Source organism: Coptis chinensis, chromosome 9, assembly GCF_015680905.1.
Source record: "Coptis chinensis isolate HL-2020 chromosome 9, ASM1568090v1, whole genome shotgun sequence".
NCBI lineage: Eukaryota > Viridiplantae > Streptophyta > Magnoliopsida > Ranunculales > Ranunculaceae > Coptis > Coptis chinensis.
This window is the reverse complement of record NC_141464.1, coordinates 78,665,970-78,684,918: the sequence shown is the minus strand read 5'-3', so window position 1 is coordinate 78,684,918 and position 18,949 is coordinate 78,665,970. Positions and strand designations below refer to the sequence as shown.

General features: G+C 38.8%; 1 protein-coding gene across 3 annotated transcripts in view; it reads left to right on the top strand.

Moving 5' to 3' along the window:
• The window catches only part of LOC147478361 (putative inactive histone-lysine N-methyltransferase SUVR2), an 83,729-nt gene that overhangs the window by 16,923 nt on the left and 47,857 nt on the right, over positions 1–18,949 (top strand). The window lies entirely within an intron of this gene.

The window sequence follows — 18,949 nt, the reverse complement described above, 5'->3', positions numbered from 1 at the left end:
CTTGCCGCATGCTTGAAATCTTCAACTTAGGGATCGAAATTAAACGTGGTAATTTCGGCCGATTTTATCGTAGAGATAGTAACGACTAAGCAAGCCGTAAAAGCGTTCAACTTAGACCGATCGAAATTAAACGAGGTAATTTTGCGGATTTTGCTCTGAGTCTGAAAAGTAACGACTAAGCGAGTTTAACGGCGTTCAACTTAGGATCCATCTAAATTAAACGTGGTAATTTTGTCGATTTTGTTGAGCGATAGTAACGACTAAGCTTGCGAAACAATAAATGTTCAACTTAGATCCATCAAATTAAATATGATAATTTCGCCATATTTTATCGTAGAGATAGTAACGACTAAGCGAGCGTAAAAGCGTTCAACTTAGACTGACGAAATTAAACGTGGTAATTTCGCCAGATTTTGTTGTATTGATAATACGACTAAGCGAGCGTAAAAGCGTTCAACTTAGACTAACGAAATTAAACGTGATAATTTCATCAAATTTTGTCGAATAAATAGTAATAACTAACTAAGAGCGAATAATTCAACTTAGGCAACGGTTAAACGCGATAACTTCGTCAAATTATGTCGTAGCGATAATAATGTTGCGATGGAAACATAATTATACCATTGTAACTGAAGTGAAAAAAAGACTGTATTGATCACCAAATCTTGAAAAGTGCAAAGATAATAACAGAAAAGAAACAATTGAACTAAAAACAAACTAACAAATTTTTATCCGGTTCTTCGTTCAACTTGTTAATTTTGTCCGCTCACTTAGTAAAATAATTTGTTGCGACGAGCAAGAAATGAACACTGTCAGGGGCTGTCGGAAATAAACCAAAATGTCAAGGCCCCATTTCGCAAATGACCAAGGTTTATAGATTGGATGACGCTTAATCGCGAGAAGTTAACCCATATCATATATCTTGTGTTTGACAAGGCACACACTTCTCGGACAAACGTTTAACATCCTTTGGCATGTATGGCCACCAATACCATTGGGTTATTGCTATGTGAGCGAGACTTCACCCCTGGGAATTCCTGAGCATCGTCAGCTGTATGATCGTCGTCGGTGATACCGGACATTATCGATTAAGCTTCGTTGGAATCATCGGCGACATAAAGGGTTAATCCAGTGTTGTCGTTACAGTGACGACTTGATTTTCCACGGATAAGTATGCGATAGAATCAGGATGCCTTACACCATAACGCGGATACTGTACAATAATGATAGATGTAAAATTTCCTGCAATTCGTTGAACGAAGTCTAAATAAACGTCCATTCTATCATTGCGAGCCGCATATTATCATTCAAATTGGCTAACGACTAGCTTAGAATAATTAATCGTAACTTAGTCGCCCCCAGCTGAAGAGTTGTGCGTATACCACAAATGACAGTTTCAGACTCGACCATATTATTTGACGCGTCAAATCCCCAATGTAGAGATCTCTCAATTATGTTTTCATTCAGCTTCAAGATGACACAAACAAGACCGGGAGGCGGACTTATTATCGCGAACTATCGGTGTAAATCTAGCAAGTAGGCGATATATCCGATAAATATTTCAAGTCATCGCCCGGGAATAATGACAATTAGAGATCGGCGTTTTCCCTCATCGAAAATAATGCTTTTCGACATAGGAATATCATCAATAAGAAAATCAGTCATTAGCGAAACCAAAGTTTATCTCTGTTTAATTGCATGAGTGTCAGAGACAATGTTGTAAACGATAAGGTAACTTTTCCATTCTGCGACTCGATCTGTAGACGTTGCGAAAAAACTTGCGCAGCGGATATTCGACAAGTATAAACTTCGACTATTCCTTCTTTGAAATAAGCTTAAGACGTCTGACAGCATGAAACAAAGCCAGTGTAATATTTTCAATACAAGAATGCCTCGAGACATATGACGGACATTATCCGCAACAGATGACGAAGAATCGTCAGAGGCAATAACTTCGTGCTGAATAATTTGGCGCATCGGTGGAACGGTAGCCGGGTCGTATGCAATCGGATGTTGAAAAGGAATAGGAGGGAGTAGTTCGATACCGCTAGGTTGACCTGGAACCGCATTATCTTCGCGATGATCGTCCGATAAAGTGCATCGAGAACTTAGGCTCGTCGAGTATTCATCATAACTTTTGTAGAACGTGATCGTCGGTTATGCATAAGAACCGCAGACGGCGCCAATTATGTTTCGACCAAATATGATCAAAACACCAAGTGTTGATGAAAAAGACGAAGACCGTAGAAAAGTAATTAGAAAAATGATGGTGATTGGGGGAATGATGAGACTGTACCTTGCGGTTGCCTACGTACCCAAATTATCAGTGGGATCAAGTCTCAAGAACGTAGTTCTTTATGAAAAATAGTTTGGTATTTATATCTGTAGAGTAGAGATTTCTTGTAGCTCAAGTAATCTCGTAGCTTGAGTCATTGTGATAGAATATAACTCTCAACTGATAATTATCTCTTTTGATAAGAAATGAATCTAGACATAAATCAATGTACATTAGTGGAAAGCCATGTGGCTAAGGTTCAGCCTTAGACACATGAGTTAATGGGCCTGTACATTGATCCATGGTATTGCAAATTGGGCTTTAGCCCTGTCGATTAAACGAATAAAGTGGAGACCCCTACTAATGGACGTTTGCCACGTAGGTGGGGGTCGAAACTACGTGGCAAACGTATACGTATATCTTTCTCTACTTAGTTTTTTTTTTTTCCGTCTACTGTTTTGTATATGGAGCTTAGCCAGCACTTATGTAATATTTCTTTGATCTAGTTTTACATTCTGGTTGAACTCTTATCTAATCCAAACTCTAACTCTTATCTAATCCGAACTGTTATTTAATCCAAATTCTTATCTCATCCAATACTTTGAGTCCATTAGTATTTAACTTCCTTTTATTACTATTATTACTATAAACTGCCCCTACGTTTAATTTTCAACGATATAATCCAAGTATCGCTATTCGTTGGCACGCGTCGTCGAATTCAAATTTACATTATTATTAAATGACGCCGTTCGGTCTGATTTTAGTCAATCGAATTTTTTTTGCAATTTTATTTCTGTGCATTTTCGGCCATCTTTTATTGCGTCCCGTATACGTTAGTTTGACATTATTTAGTTCCCGATAATTCCACCTAATTTTTTCGACGATCAAATTTTCCAATTATTTCTTTTCGCGACGACACTTCGTTATACATTCCGCTCATTTTTTTTTCTTCTTTGTCATATGAACTTTGTTCACATGCCAAAGAGGGGGCGGTGTTTCGACCCCCACCTACGTGGCGAACGTCCATTGGTAGGAATCTCCACTTTATTCGTTTAATTGACAGGGCTAAAGCCCAATTCGCAATACCATGAATCGATGTACAGGCCCATTAACTCATGTGTCTAAGGCTAAACCTTAGCCACATGGCTTGCCACTAATGTACGTTAATTTATGTCCAGATTCGTTTCTTATCAAAAGAGATAATTATCAGTTGAGAGTTATATTCTATCACAATGACTCAAGCTACGAGATTACTTGAGCTACAAGAAATCTCTACTCTACAGATATAAATACCAAACTATTTTTCATAAAGAACTACGTTCTTGAGACTTGATCCCACTGATAATTTGAGTACGTAGGCAACCGCAAGGTACAGTCTCATCATTCCCCCAATCACCATCATTTTTCTAATTACTTTTCTACGTTCTTCGTCTTTTTCATCAACACTTGGTGTTTTGATCATATTTGGTCGAAACATAATTGGCGCCGTCTATGGGGGAAATTAGGCTAAGCAAGCATAAAAACGTTCAAACTTAAGCTGACGAAACTAAATGTGGTAACCTCGGCAGATTTCGTCGGAACAATAGTAACGAACTAAGCGAGCGTAAAAGTGTTCAAACTTAGACTGGCGAAATTAAAAGTAGTAACTTCGTCAGATTTTGTCGTAGCGATAGTAATGACTAAGCGAGCGTAAAAATACGTTCAAACTTAGGCTGACAAAGCTAAATGTGGTAACCGTCACGATTTTTTTCCCGTAATGATAGTAATGAATTAAACGAAAAAACGTTCAAACTTAAACCGACGGGCTAAATGTGGTAACTTCACGATTTTTTTCAGAATGAGAATAATGAACTAAGCGGCGTAAAAAGCGTTCAAACTTAGACGAAGCTAAATGTGGTAACTTCACGTCATTTTTTCGTAATGAGAATAATGAACCAAGCGGCGTAAAAACGCGTTCAAACTTAAACCGAAGGCTAAATGTGGTAACTTCACCGATTTTTCGTAATGAGAATAATGAACTAAGCGAGAGTAAAAACGTTCAAACTTAGACTGGCGAAGCTAAATGTGGTAACTTCGTCAGATTTTTTCGTAATGAGAATAATGAACTAAGCGAGCATAAAAACGTTCAAACTTAGACTGATGAAGCTAAATGTGGTAACTTCGTCAGATTTTTTCGTAATGAGAATAATGAACTAAGTGAGCGTAAAAACGTTCAAACTTAGACTGATGAAAAGATGACTGCAAAAGTGATGTGTCTTGACCCTTCGCTTCTAACGGCGGCGGAGAGATAAGCCAATGAATCGGCATGACGTAAGTCATTTCGGGGTCTTTGAGCGATAGAGATGCTATCAAATTGTTGAGCAAGACTATGCATCAAACTAAGATAAGCCGCCATACGCTCATCTCTTGCTTCAAAAGACCCACCAAACTGATTGGCAACAAGGCGAGAATCCGTGTATAACTAGAACTTTCGCGCCCCCAGTGTCAAAGCTGTTCTCAAGGCACAAATGGCCCTCATACTCGGCTTTGTTATTTGAAGCGCCAAAGCCAAGTCGCACAGATTTCCCAATCTTTTCTCCACTGGATTTAACAAAAACGCATCCAATTCCAGACCCAGATTTACTATGGGAGCCATCTGAGTAAACAATCTATAGGTCAATGGGATTAGGAATTGTGTTTTCATGTTGGTCTTCGTCGCCCCCAGTTAGTGGCAGCAGAATTTCTTCCATAGATTCTTCCTGACGCAAGGAATCGTCAATAGGAGAATCATCAATCGGAAAATCAGCTATCAAAGAAGCCAGAGCATGTCCTTTTTCAGTAGTACGACTTTCAAAGACAATGCTATATGCACTAAGATAACTTTCCCATTCGGCTAATCTACTTGATTTCTGTGCATTACGAAAGATCTTGCGTAAGGGATTTTCAGTATAATTATGACCAACCTCCCTTGGAAGTATGGTTTCAATCGGCAAGCGACATGAACCAATGCAAGTGCAATTTTTTCCATCTTTGAATAACGAGACTTCGGCGGTTAAAGTCTTATCGATAAAAAGATGGGTCTACCATCATCAATGAAAAGACCGGCCTTAACGGCTTGAGTTGTAGGCGCGGTATATGCCACTAGGTTGACCCGTTGAAGGACTTGTCAATATAGGAGGACTGACCAAGTATTTCTCCAGTTGTTGCAATGCCATCTCACAATCAACGTTCCAAGTTGCCGCCCCTTTTAAAGTCTGGAAGAAGGGATGACAACGATCGGAATATTTAAAAATAAATCTATGAAGAGCGGCAAGCCGACCAGTAAGTCGTTGAATTTCCTTCTTATTTTTTGGTGATGGCATATCAATAACGGTGCGTATCTGATCAGGATTAGCCTCAATACCTCTACGAGTCATGAGGTATCCCAAAAAATTTCTAGAAGAGAGGCCAAAAGAACATTTGGCGGGACTGAGTCTCATGTTATACTTGTTAAGCCTATCAAAAACAAGTTGAAGATCAGAAAGATGATCACCAGTAAGCTTCGATTTAACGACTATATCATCGATATAAGCCTCCATTATTATCCCCAGCAGATCGGAAACAATTGTATTGACAAGCTTTTGGTAGGTTGCACCATCATTTTTCATACCAAAAGGCATAACAGTGTAGCAGAAAATGCCTTGGTCGGTAATGAAGGCGGTGAACTCTTGGTCATCCACATTCAAAGAGATCTGGTAGTACCCTGAAGAAGCATCCATGAAAGATAGGCGTTGGAAGCCCGAAGTGGCGTTCACCAGTTCGGAAATTCGTGGCAACGGATACGGATGAATCGGACAAGCTTCGTTAACGTTCGTTAAGGTTCAGATGAACTTTATGATGAGTGAGAAGTTACATCAAGGAGACTTTGTGATAAGTGGGGTGAAATCCATTTTATCCAAAAAATTTAAACAGACAGACGCCCCCGGTCGAGCCTATGTGGAAGATGACACCTGCCATTACCTCTTACAGGAGTTAGAGATTTTAGGCGGTACACACGTTCGGGTCCGGACCGAGATTGTCTTTTCTTTTCGTGTAACCAGCCTATCTAGGTCGGTAGTTTGTCTAGGATTGTGGTCTTCCCTCTAGTTTATTCGCGTGACACCTTCCTTCCTTATCGGATCGGACCTGTCTGGGGCGGACGATTTTCCTCAGGTCAACGAGGTCGGCCTTCCCCGCCGTCGGTCTCGTTTGGGATATTGGTATTCCTTATATTTTCTTACGTGACACCTTCTTTCCCTCGTGCGGTGGGACACATGCGGGATGGATGGCAATTTTCTCAAATCTGTGAGGTTGGCCTTCCCCTCGGTCGTCGGTTCGATCTGGGATGAAGGTTTTCCTTATACTTTCTTCGTGGCCTTCTTTTGGAGGCATTTGTACCACCGCTTTTCGCGGCGTGGCCCGGTCTTCTTGCCTTTCGAAACCTAGTAAATGTAATGCGTAACTTTTGTCACGTTGTTGCTTGATGTTCAAAAGTGAGTCGACATCCTTTGGCGTCTTGCAATTGTGGCGGAAACAATTAACAAACTGATTTTCTAGTTCATTGAATTGGTGAATTGATCTTGAAGGCAACTCACTAAACCAGCATAATCTTTCTCCCTTTAGAGTTGATGGAAGGAGCTTACATATGAGCGGATCATCTCCACCCCATAACACCAACTTATTTTTAAACGATAGAACATGCAAGCCAGGATCTCCTTCCGACTCATCATAAAGTTCAAAATCGGGTTGTTTGAAGTCGGGATGGTGGTAAGCTTCTTGAATGTCGGCGAAAAACTTATCAAATGCGCCATCATTGGTATCCGAAGTTTTTCATTCTTACATCCCTCGACTCTCTCTATCGTTAAGTTCTTTTGCAATCAACTCTTTCAACCTGTTGTTACATTAGAGTTAAAGTATTGGCTCGAACAACCGGGCGCCCGGTCGTGCCCATGTGGAGAAGGATACCTTCCATTATCTCTTATTGGAGTTAGAGATCTTTGGCGGTACGCACGATCAACTCCGACCGGTGATTGTCTTTGTCTATCCCTGTAACCAGCCTGTCTAGGCTGGTAGTCACCCTTGGCCGGGTGGTCGGAATAATTATACCACTTCTCCATGTTTTGTTGCTCTTGTATGGGATGCTGATAAAAGTGAAAAGAGTAGTTTACCTACGAAATGAACGATGAAACTCAAAACGTAAGTAAACTAAACTATTTATGTTGTCTATATTTTATCAAAGATTTTTCTACTCTCAATCCTATGAGATATAGTGGAGTAGAGTGATTCGTTCCACTCCTAGTCCTTCCGCATGCCGTGTTCTCTAAGTGTAAGTACTCTAAACTTAAAGTCTAATGAGAGATTTACGAAAAAGGCAACTAGACTACGATGCAACTACCCACGAAATGCAACTAGTCGACTATATGGATAACTAAGGGAATGCTACGTTGATTTGATGATAAGGAGTTAGAGGGGGATTGATTCCACCTTAACTCGACTTAATCCTATTAACGACAAATCGTCGTAATCCGAACTGATCTGCTTCGCAGATCAATTGGTTCTTCCTAATCCCTAATTACACATGGCATTTCTACCAATTAATAACTAGCATGTGAACGATTAAACCCATTCTCATGGTGAACTAATCGTTTCTAGAGTGGAAAGAAAATTACGACAAATCCACGATAATTGGAATCAAGCTTTCATCAAGGTTTCTCAACCCCCTCTAATGGAGGTTTAGCCGAGAATCATTACGCAATCATTTCCGATTAAATTTAAACTAAACATGATATAAGGAATTGAAATTTACTTAATTAAACAATAATGAATCTAATTTAATGACTAGAATGCAATAAGGACAGGAATTGAAATTAGATCTAGAAATGGAAATGACAACAATCGAAGTTGATAGAAATCCTACTTTATTGATCCAATCACAATGAAGAACAAGATTCAAAGATTTAATCTAATACAATAATTGGAATTAAAACTACACTTAATCAAAAAAACAATTAAATAAAACTAGATCTAGAAGCTATTTTAATGGCTACTTTCTATTCTAAGCTACCTTTATTTTCTAACCTAAAAATCTACTCTTAACAAAGAGTTAAGCTTTTGTTTTTATACTTTCAGATCCAAAAATCGTGCATGGGCTTGGAGCCATGTTTTGGGCCAGAGAATCAGGCCCAAAACCCAATTCTTCGATCCGTAAAGGCCTCTTGGTTGTAGTTGTTGGCTCAACAGACTTTTCATCCACTTCTGCTCCTCTGATTGGATTAAGACTTAGACCATTGGAAAGCTCTTTCCGAGCTGGTCGTTTTGACATAAGGTAGGCCCCATTCCGAGGTCTGAGTCCAAAGATACGGCCTTCGGAAGTTCTCACGACCTTGTGTCTTTGTTTTAACGCCAGCGTCGACTTTTCAGCTTTTGACTGGGCTTTAGAAAGGCTTTGTCTTCTTGAATCTTGGCCTTTAATCACGGAACTCCTTAATATCCGACCTTTGCTCCTTTATCTCGCTAAAGTGGCATATTTATGCACATAATGAACTTTGAAGCCTGAAATACATAAAAACACGTAATCAGTGTTAACTCTTAATTATTACTCACATAATTGGTCTATAAGTATGACTGTTAAAGGGTTAAAACTACAGTTTTGGGCTCTTATCAAACCACCCCAAAAACATTTTTTGCTTGTCCTCAAGCAAAGATGAGAAATTAAAATAAGTGACCAAAATGGAGTTCTATCTACTTCTCGTTTAAGCCGAGTCGCGATTGCATTGACCATATGCAACAAGGCCTTAAACCACTAGGAATTCCCTAGTGGACGAGTTATAGCCTCGTGAGAGAGTTTTTCGATGAAGGTACTCACAAACTTCATCTATACTACAACGACTAAGAAAGAAAACTATTGTTTCCTTATTCATGCTCCAAATTATCTATACATTTCACTAGCTATGAACAAGAATAACCAAGTCAAAAACCTAAGCTAATATATGCATAATAATCAATCATCTACAATAAACATATATACAATGACTAATATTATGAAATGCCTAGCAGGTTCGTTTCTGAAACTCGGAATAGCGTCCTTAAGTAGGTTCTCACAATAATAGTCAAGATACAACCTCTGATTTTTCCACTCAAGTTTTTCTACTCTAGTGTGCAGTGGGCACACTTTACCTTACAATCTCAATGACACAAGGAAGCCGGAGTCGATCAAACACATCTGCCACTTACTATCACACTAACCTATTCCTAGTTGAGATAGAGGTCTTTATTAGGTGTTGCGGGGATTAGGAGATGGTTTAAGAAGGAAGGAAATAGATATTCAAAAAGGACAAGTCTGAGATAATAGAGTCTTCATATTATGTAACTAGAGAAAACCTTGTTATTTAATTTTTGCTTCTACACTTTGTTTCCATTCTTAGCCATATTTTTTTTTTTTTTTTTTTTTTTGGCTTTTGACTCCCTTTTATTCTATTTTTGGAGTTTTTATTTATTTTTATTTTTATTTTCTTTGGATGGAAACTTCTTTTCTTTATTTCCTGAAGCAACTAACTAATTTTTGTTTACACAGGTTTTTCTCTTCTTCTTTCTTCCTCATTCTATTCTCAGACTTCCCTTCAAGGCGTTCGAAGCCAGAGTTTCAATGATATGTTTCTTAACGGAAAAAGAACGGATCATAAATACTGATCATTGTAACCATAGTCCCTTCTTATTTAAGTTACTAATCTCGCGATGGTGTGAAGACAGCTGCAATAATTCCTCCTCCACTCACGCCCACTGCTATGCAGTTTTTGAAGTTAAGAGCATCAAAAACAATTTGGAGCCTGGTCGATCTTTATTTGAATCCCTATAGGTGGAAACCAATTAGCTTCCTTAATTACTGATGCGCTGGTCTTGGTCTACAAGTAACACCAAGTCTCTTTAAGCACTATTAGGTCTTGAGCAGTGTTGAACATACTTGCATTAGTGAGTATTGTAGCCATCTTGATTCCCAATAGAATGATTCTTCTCATGATCGCTTAAAACTAAGATTTGTAGATTTTTACTAAATCATTTGTATTTTTAACCTTCTCTTATATGAGTAATTGAAATTTATGTTTCAGGCATTCTTGGCTGCATGGAAAGCAGCTTGTAATTCCAATGGTGCATCAACTCTGAGCGTCCCACCCGGTACATTCTTCATAAGTGAAGTAGTTTTTTTTTGTCCTTGTAAAACGACAATAATTAGTGTTGATGTACGTGGCACACTCAAAGCTCCCAAAGACTACCATACCTTCAGTAAACCTAGTTGGATCTTGTTCCAAGACGTGAATGCTTTGACGCTAACCGGAGCAAACTCAGGAATCATTGACGGTCAAGGGCAACAATCTTGGGCTAGTCACGGAGGTTGCTTAGAACGAGGGACATTGCCCCGTTTCCCATTGTAAGTGTATTTACTAATTCATGTGTGTTTTTAGAGTGATATTGAAGGGCAAGCAATTGATTGCATGAACCTGGCTAGGAAGAATTTTTGCTAGCTTAGCTACACAAATAATTGTTTACATCTGAGGGTATTTTAGTATTTCTACATTTAAATTTCCGTTATAGTTAAAAGTTCGGATAAGGTTTGAATATTGGTGGGAAAACTTGCTCTACGAAAGCGGGTTTGTCCGACCCCTGTCCGACCAAATCCTTCTTCTCCGACTAAATCCATCTATGGATTAAACCGACTAGTTCGGGTAATCAAGAAAAACCTATCTTTTGTCCATGGGGATTCCTCGATGAAAATGATCGAGCTAGCCTTCAAGTAGTAAATGTAACCTTTCAACAAATTGCTCAAGATACAACGCAGCAAGGGATCTCGAGAGAACCACTACAACCACAACGTCTTTGGTAATGACAAGAATTCTATGCAAATGCAGCAAAGCCAAAGTATGGGCGGCATATCGAAACATCTTCACTACCAACTCCGGTAAACAAGGTGAATACCCAACTATTGCACTTATTGATGATGAAATCGAAAAAAGGCTTGCAATATTGAAGTTTTCGTTGGTTGGAAGCTTAGATATGAGGCAAGTGAAACCCGACAGAGTGAAAGAGGTAGTTGTTAGAAAAGTTGTATCAACCACGGCAAACTAGAGTAGAAACGTAAGGAACAGAGACAAGGACCAATTACCGTAATAACCAAGGCGCGAATTAGGTCATCGCCCAGAAAGATTTCACCCTTCCAATGGTGCGAGAAAGGCAACGATGGCGTCTTCCTCACAGGATTCAATGGTTAACAGCAGCCCGACTTTGCACTAGAACGGACCCCCTAAACGAAAATATAACTCTCTCTACGGGGAAGAAGAGAAGAAGAAAAGGACCGGTTTGAGTTTTCTATTTCTCTGAGTTGAGTTTCTGATCAAGTCAATACCTCTATGGACTCACAGTCCTATTTATAGAGGTTGGGTTGGTCTCCTAAACAGATAAGGAAGAGAGACCAACTCCTAATAGAACACCAAAACTTGCTTTCAAAAAAAAAAGCAAAACAAGTTTAAGGCAATTGGTCAAACCACTACCCACAACAGTAAGCCCAAGCCCAAGCCCGAACCCAACCCGATGTGGTGGATAACCAATGTGGGACTATCTACTATGCACTAAAGTGGAGAGAACACATATGGTTCATCTCCTCCACTTTGCATACACTCACAAGTATTTCGAAATACACTTAGAGATTCCAACAGTAGTCTCACAACTTTGGAACGTAACCCAACGGAGGAATGGCAGATGACACCGCTTGGAAGGGGTTATATTATGTTTAGATTCTCTGCTAAAACAGACTACCTGAAGGTATGGGACCAAGGAACTTGGGTGGTTGACAAACATGTTCTTAGACTCAGTAAATGGTCTCCAAACTTCTCTACTGAAAAAGAGAAGCAATCGCGATGCTTTGGTGTGGGTATGATCCCCTGGATTGAGTATGGAGTAATTTGGGGAAGTTAAGTAATATTCTAGCCATGGGTAAAGCAGTTGGTAGGTCTATTCATGTGGATCAAACAACAACAAAAGCGGGAACTTGGATACTTTGCTAAGCGTCACGGTGGATATCGACTTAGCGGAGAAGATCCCGAGCAAATATGGGTTGAATCAAAGAAGTTTAATGTTGGTTTTGGCAAACAATGACTTGGGAAGAACGCCAAAGTTTTGCAATCATCGCAAATCGGTTGGTCGAAAGTGCTATGCTCTAAAAGATGATTTAGCTACCAACAAAGACGAGCAAAACGAGTCTCGAGAATATAGAGAAGCCATCAAATGTAGAAACAATGTCAAAAATCAGAAGAAAAGGTGGAAAAAGAAAAACAAAGATGGTGCGCGAACCTGCTAGGTAAACAAATGCAATGAATGAAGCCCAAGACCCTAATAATGAACAAGTGGAGAAGGAGCAAGATAACAACCCGAATCTGACACAACTTATGCTTTGGCGATGGAGGTGTAATAGAAATAATTGATCGCGGACAACACATAGGGAAATCAAGAACTAATGAATGTTGATAACAATGAGCAAGACTTTGTAGTAGCGTCATTTCGCTAATGGGAACACCGAAGCACCCATCAAAAGCTCTTTTCTTTGTGCTAGATACTTAGTTGGTGGGTGGCTTTCGGTTAAAAGTGATTGATGCAAGAGACAACCATCTAGAAATTTACCATGATGCACAAGTGGAGACGGTTTCAGTTACTAGAGAGTGAAACAGATGGCATTGAAAGGGACTCACTAATAGATGTAATGCTAGCACTAGGTGCAACTTACTGCGGGTGGACCACATTGAGGTGACGAAGAAAACCTTCCAGCCATTTAAGGATCCTCTAATGGTTAGTAATCTTTTTCAGAGTTTAATTCGTGATGACGCAGTCTTGGAGTCCCCCCTCATTCACCTGTGGATAGAGAGGTGGTGTTGGTGACTACTAGGATGGCAGAGAATGCATCTGTCTCAGCTAACCAGAAGCCACAAACGACCAAGTACAAAGCACAATGGGAGGTTCCACAACATGTTTACTTTAGATTTGACTAAAAATCCTAGTAGTGCTACTGTTACAGTGGACTATAGGATACACATGTACCTTCTCCTCTCTTCTGTTTTTACTCTCATCAATACAATATTTGCTTACATAGAAAAAAAATACACCAACCTTTAGAAGGAGAAAATGGTGTAGTTTATCTCAATTAAGTTCGAGGGTCGCAAACCAACTTCAAATAACATTATAACTTCTCTTCCTGCAAGCTCCATAACTATCAATAACAATAAATGTTAAAGTCTTTGTATAAGAAGCTTAGAGGAACAAGCTAGATAGAGAAAAATAATAAAATTGATTTCCAAACTTGTTATATTATTTCTCTGTGAAAACCACTATCACATCTGATATGTGATCAGCAATAAGTAGAAGTGCTGAACAGCCAAAGCATGGCATGACATACATTGAATATACATATATGTTGTAAGATTTTGTTGGAGATAGTTAGAGAGAGTTAAATCAAACATATATAAAGGCTTAATTTCTAGTGGTTTTCTTTTCTGTTTCAGGCATATTGGTCACACACAACAAAACCATAACATCTATCTAACAAAACAGGGAGGAGTGGGAAGACAGATTCCACGTCATAAGGTGATACGTGGTCGACACACCCCCTAACTATAGCCACTCAAAACTCATGGAGGGTTAATTAAAAAGCTTTTATGGGGTGAGTTAAACAGTTTTTCTCACATCACCCACCCCCACACAAAAAAGTCAACATTGGACAAAATTTTTATGGGTTGAATTTTTTATGGGTTTGGAACCATGAGCATGAGCTCAATTAAAAAAAATTGTAATAGCGGGGGTAGGCATCCAAAAATCAGCCAGACGGTTGGGTTTATAAATTGTTGGGCCTCCAAATTTGACATGATACTGCACAATTGGCTGACCCAATTGATGTTATTGGGCTTATGGATAATGGGCAATTGGGCTGCCTTTGCTACCCGACAAGTTGTTTTGGCGCCCGAAAAAACACACCTACACCGGCGCCGGATTTGTGACGAGTTGTTTAGTGCGAAAAGCATAGCGTGTTGTTTCGTGCGTCAAGGCACGCGTGTTTAAACATCAGCGTAAGCTTTGCGCCAAAGGCGCAACGAGTTGTTGGGGTAGCGCGGCAGGCGCGTTGAGGTCTCACGGGCTGTAGGCACGGGCATACCCTAGTACCCAATAAGTAACTCAACTACACATAACCCAATAACTACCCCAATAAGTAACTTAACTACGCATAACCCAATAACTATCCCAATATGTAACTTAACTAGGCATAACCCAATCACTGTTTTTCGAGTGTAATTCAACAATTGAGAGGTGGAGAAGAAGATCAGAACTCAAGTCGACTGGTTGGTGCTCGGGATAGTCGGATTGTGAGGTGAAAAAGGAATGAGCTTTGGGAAGAAGACGACTGTGCATAAATTTATTTGAGGTAACTAAAGTGGTTAGTGTGTTTCTTCTCATACATTATCTTTTACAGTTGAATCTGGTTAGTTTTTTGAGCCCAGTTTGATGGCGGTGCCTGCCTAAGGTGGTAGTTTATCCCAATGTTACGGCCCGTCCAGAGTGATTCCGGCGAGATCTTGGTCAACTCCGACCATCTTCAATAGAACATATCCTCCTCAATGTAATGGCTGATAGTAATGTAGCTGATGTAGGTTGGAAAGTTTCTTCCATTGTCAAATTTTGTTGGATCAGGCGAACTGGGAATAAGTTGGCACATGAGATTGCTTCCTGAGGTATAAAAGGAGCATCATGGAGTCAACTTTCCCTTAGTATTTCCAACTCTGTACCTGATATTACTATGTTTTAATATATAGATAGGGTGGTGGTTATCGAAAAAAAAACTAGGCATAATCCAATAAATACCCCAATTTTGTACTCATCTCCTAAAATTACTATAAGCTTAAAGTTGGCTGGGGTCTGTTCACTCTGTTGTGTGTATGTGGTTGAACCTCAAGTGTTGCAACCCACATCAAAGCTTACAACTTAATGTGACCATGCAAATTGAAGGAAAATAAGATTGGGTGGAAATGGTGTTGTACGTACTCGTGTGACTTAAGTTTTTAAGTCTGATATTTATATTAGGACCATACACTCTTATTTTGATTTTGCACACAAAAGTAGATTGGGTATTCAGATGAATACAATGAGCAGTCATAAGCGGACAACTCGATCAACTGTTAGTAAGGAGGACCGAAACTTAATAAACGATCCTTTGCCTACCAAAACTCAAATATGACGTTATTGGGAGGAACAAAACCTTAATAACCATATATATTATTTGTTCAAGTGAAAGCCCACATAATAACTTTGTATAGGGCTATAATTTTTTGTTTTTAATTTTATTTTATTTCAGTTGATTTTTTTTTAATAAATGCATGTTTTGTTCCAGTCAGTGAGGTTTGTAAAGGCCTCTCACATAAAAATCTACAACATCACCATATCAAATAGCAAAGCTTTCCACCTGACATTTCATCAGAGTACGTTTATAGATGTTCAGTTTGTGAACATCTCATCCCCTGGTTTTAGTCCGAACACTGATGGTATCCATATTAGCGAGTCTTCTGCTGTCAACATCACTTCGTCAAATATTGGAGTTGGAGACGATTGCATCTCTATTGGGCCGGGCTCTACAGACATCTTCATCAATAAAGTATTTTGCGGGCCAGGTCACGGCATCAGGTATGTGACAAAAGCCTAAATGGCCTAAGTTCCCCTTGTCAGTTTGTTATCTGTAATGATAGACGGATCCACTTATTTGACCTACTATTTGGACTTACTGATGTGTTAAAAGTCATAATCATTGATTTACATAGAGATACATGTCCGTGTGTATTGCAATGCAAACCAAACGTTATCCAAATAGTGAGTCGCAATAGTAGGTCTAAAAAGTAGGTCCGTGTAGCACTACTCGTTTGTTATAGTTCCCAATTCGCAAGAACTCCAAGAATCTCTGGGTCATATTTTACTGCATGTAACACCAGTCCAGGCCAGCCCTAAGGCTATGTTGTCTAAGCTCTTGCATAGCCCCCAAAATAAAGCAAAACAAAAAGCCCCATTTAGGTATAAAACCCCACTATAGTATTAAAAGCCCAAACAAAAGCCTATTCCCGAATAAAGAAAAAGGAAATAAAGGCTTCATTTTGTGGACTTTGCATTGGCCCATTGAAACTCAAGGCCGGCCCTGCACTAGCCCCACCTCTAAGAGCAATCCAGTTAATCCATCAGTATTAAATTTGATTTAATACCCTGCCCAAAATAGCACTATCTAAGTAGAGAAATTGCTATTTATTGATTTAATTTTTTATGAAGAAAGGATCGGACTATTGTGTGTGTGTAAATTCACAATTTTTTTTTTTGAAGACATCGTTTAAATTCTTGTAGAAATAAAAACTCATGAATGAAACTTTTTCTATTATTTTCAGTGTTGGAAGTCTAGGAAAATTCCCAAACGAGCACGATGTGATGAACGTTAAAGTGGAAAATTGTTCTTTAAGTCATACTAGTAATGGCGTACGCATAAAGAGCTGGTTGGGATCTTCTCCAAGTCGAGCTCATAATATCACATTTGAGGAGATACTAATGAAAAATGTGTCAAACCCGATAATTTTGGATCAAGAATACTGCCCAGGGTATCAATGTGACGCAATTGTAAGTGATATATTAAACAATAGTATAAAACATTTATTTCAGTATACTAATGTATGTTCTAAGGTTCAACTCTTTCTAAGGTTCAACTCTTTTTGCAGCCTTCTCAAGTGCAGTTTACAGACATCACATTTAAAAACATTGTCGGGGGACGTCAAATACGAAAAAAGCTGTAAGTTTGAGATGTAGTTCTGTAAAGCCGTGTAAAAATGTTGTGTTACACAATATCAACTTAACATACATAGGTGGGGTGGCTGTATCTAATTACTCAAATGTACATGGTGTATCATCTGGTATACAAAAGCCACCCCTTGTTTTTAGTTGGGAGGAATTTATGTATGGAAAGTTTGCTTAAAGTTATTTGAGACCACCTCTAACTGTAACCTAACCAATCAAGCAAGTAAAAGCCGAGGTTATGATTTTAGGGCTTTCGCAGAGAGATTTGTGAGTTTCTTCGGGAAAACTCTATAACTGATGAAGAGGAAAAGGAGTTGAACGAAGAAGTTGCTTTAAGAGATGTGGTACGCAATTCATTGTACGAGTACTACACTGGTAAGGAGTCGAAGCCTAAAATGTGTCCATTAGGGGAAGAGCCAAGTCTCAAATGGATATTGGAGGATAGAGTTCAATCTAGACATCCTAGTGGGCCATGGGACGTTGTAATCTCGGTGGGTATTAATGAGATATCTCCTGAGGAATGGGAAGTGGAATATGAAAAAATTCGCCAGAGAGGTGTTCAAAATGTGTTTTGGTTTGCTATCACAAAAGGGAAGATGAGTAGAGAACCGATACGCTTCAGTCAAGTAAGAGGGGTTGAAGAAACTGCAATTGCAACCTGTGGTTTCGTTTCAATGTTTATACCTCGGTGTTTCTTTTGGAACTACGGTGTAGTTTGATTTTCTTGCTGGATGTAATGTGGTTTGTTATTAAAGGTGGATATGGTTTGGAAAACTTTATGTTAATGGATGCTTTGGATTTTTATTAATGAGATTTAGATTTTTTATGATTTGGAAGCTATATATTACTGTTTCTTTTGTAACCTATTCTGAGATCCCAAGTTGCTTTGCTAGATGGGATTTCTGAATTCATTTTTTTGAGAGCATTTTGAACTAGTATGACTTTTTTGCAGGAAAGGTGTGTAATGAGTAATCTATATATATATATAAAAGCTCGCGCACATTCTCTCTCCTCACCATATTGCTCTATTTTCTAACCCAAACAATATTAGTGGTTCCTAAAAAAGAGGAGACCCTAATAATTAGAAACACCTCCCTGTGTTTGTTTAATTCTCCTTCGTGTTTATCAAAATTATTATTATCTCCCTTAAAACCCAAAACAGGATAACAAGACGTAATAACCCAAACCAACTCTCTTATTAATACTTTTGGTTATCGAAAAAAAAAAACTCTCTTAATACTTTCGGTTTCTCTCAAACCCAAAAGCTCCATACCTTTATCAAATTTTTTTAAAAAAAAAAAAAAAAAATCCATAAACCAAATTAGTTTCTTCTGGTATTTCATCCAACCCATTAAACCCTCTGTTCCTACAAGCTATTCTTTTCCTCATATCAACCTTCTCAATTATCCCCACGTGTCCTTCTGCCGATACAAAACCATTTACCATTATAGCGGTTGTTATTTTTTACTGATTAACTGCTGTGCATCTTCTGCAGATTGATATGGTTGGTCTTAAGTACTTTACTGATGAGGATTTCAATGCTTTAAATATTCCTTGGTAAAACTTTCGTAAATTTATTGTTACTGCCGTTGTTTAATGTATTCACTTACTTCTATTGTGACTATCTATGGTACATTAGTACCAAAGCTGGCTTTGATTTTGTTACCTATCGGAAAAACATGTAGTTTGTCGTCTAGCTTGGTGACCAAAGTCTTGGAAACGCTAAGATTTGAATTTTGGGAAAAGGGTTTTCTTACCAAGATTATACTCTCCAAGAGACCCTTTATTCACCCTCAACTCTCTCGCAAATAGCACGAAAGTTAC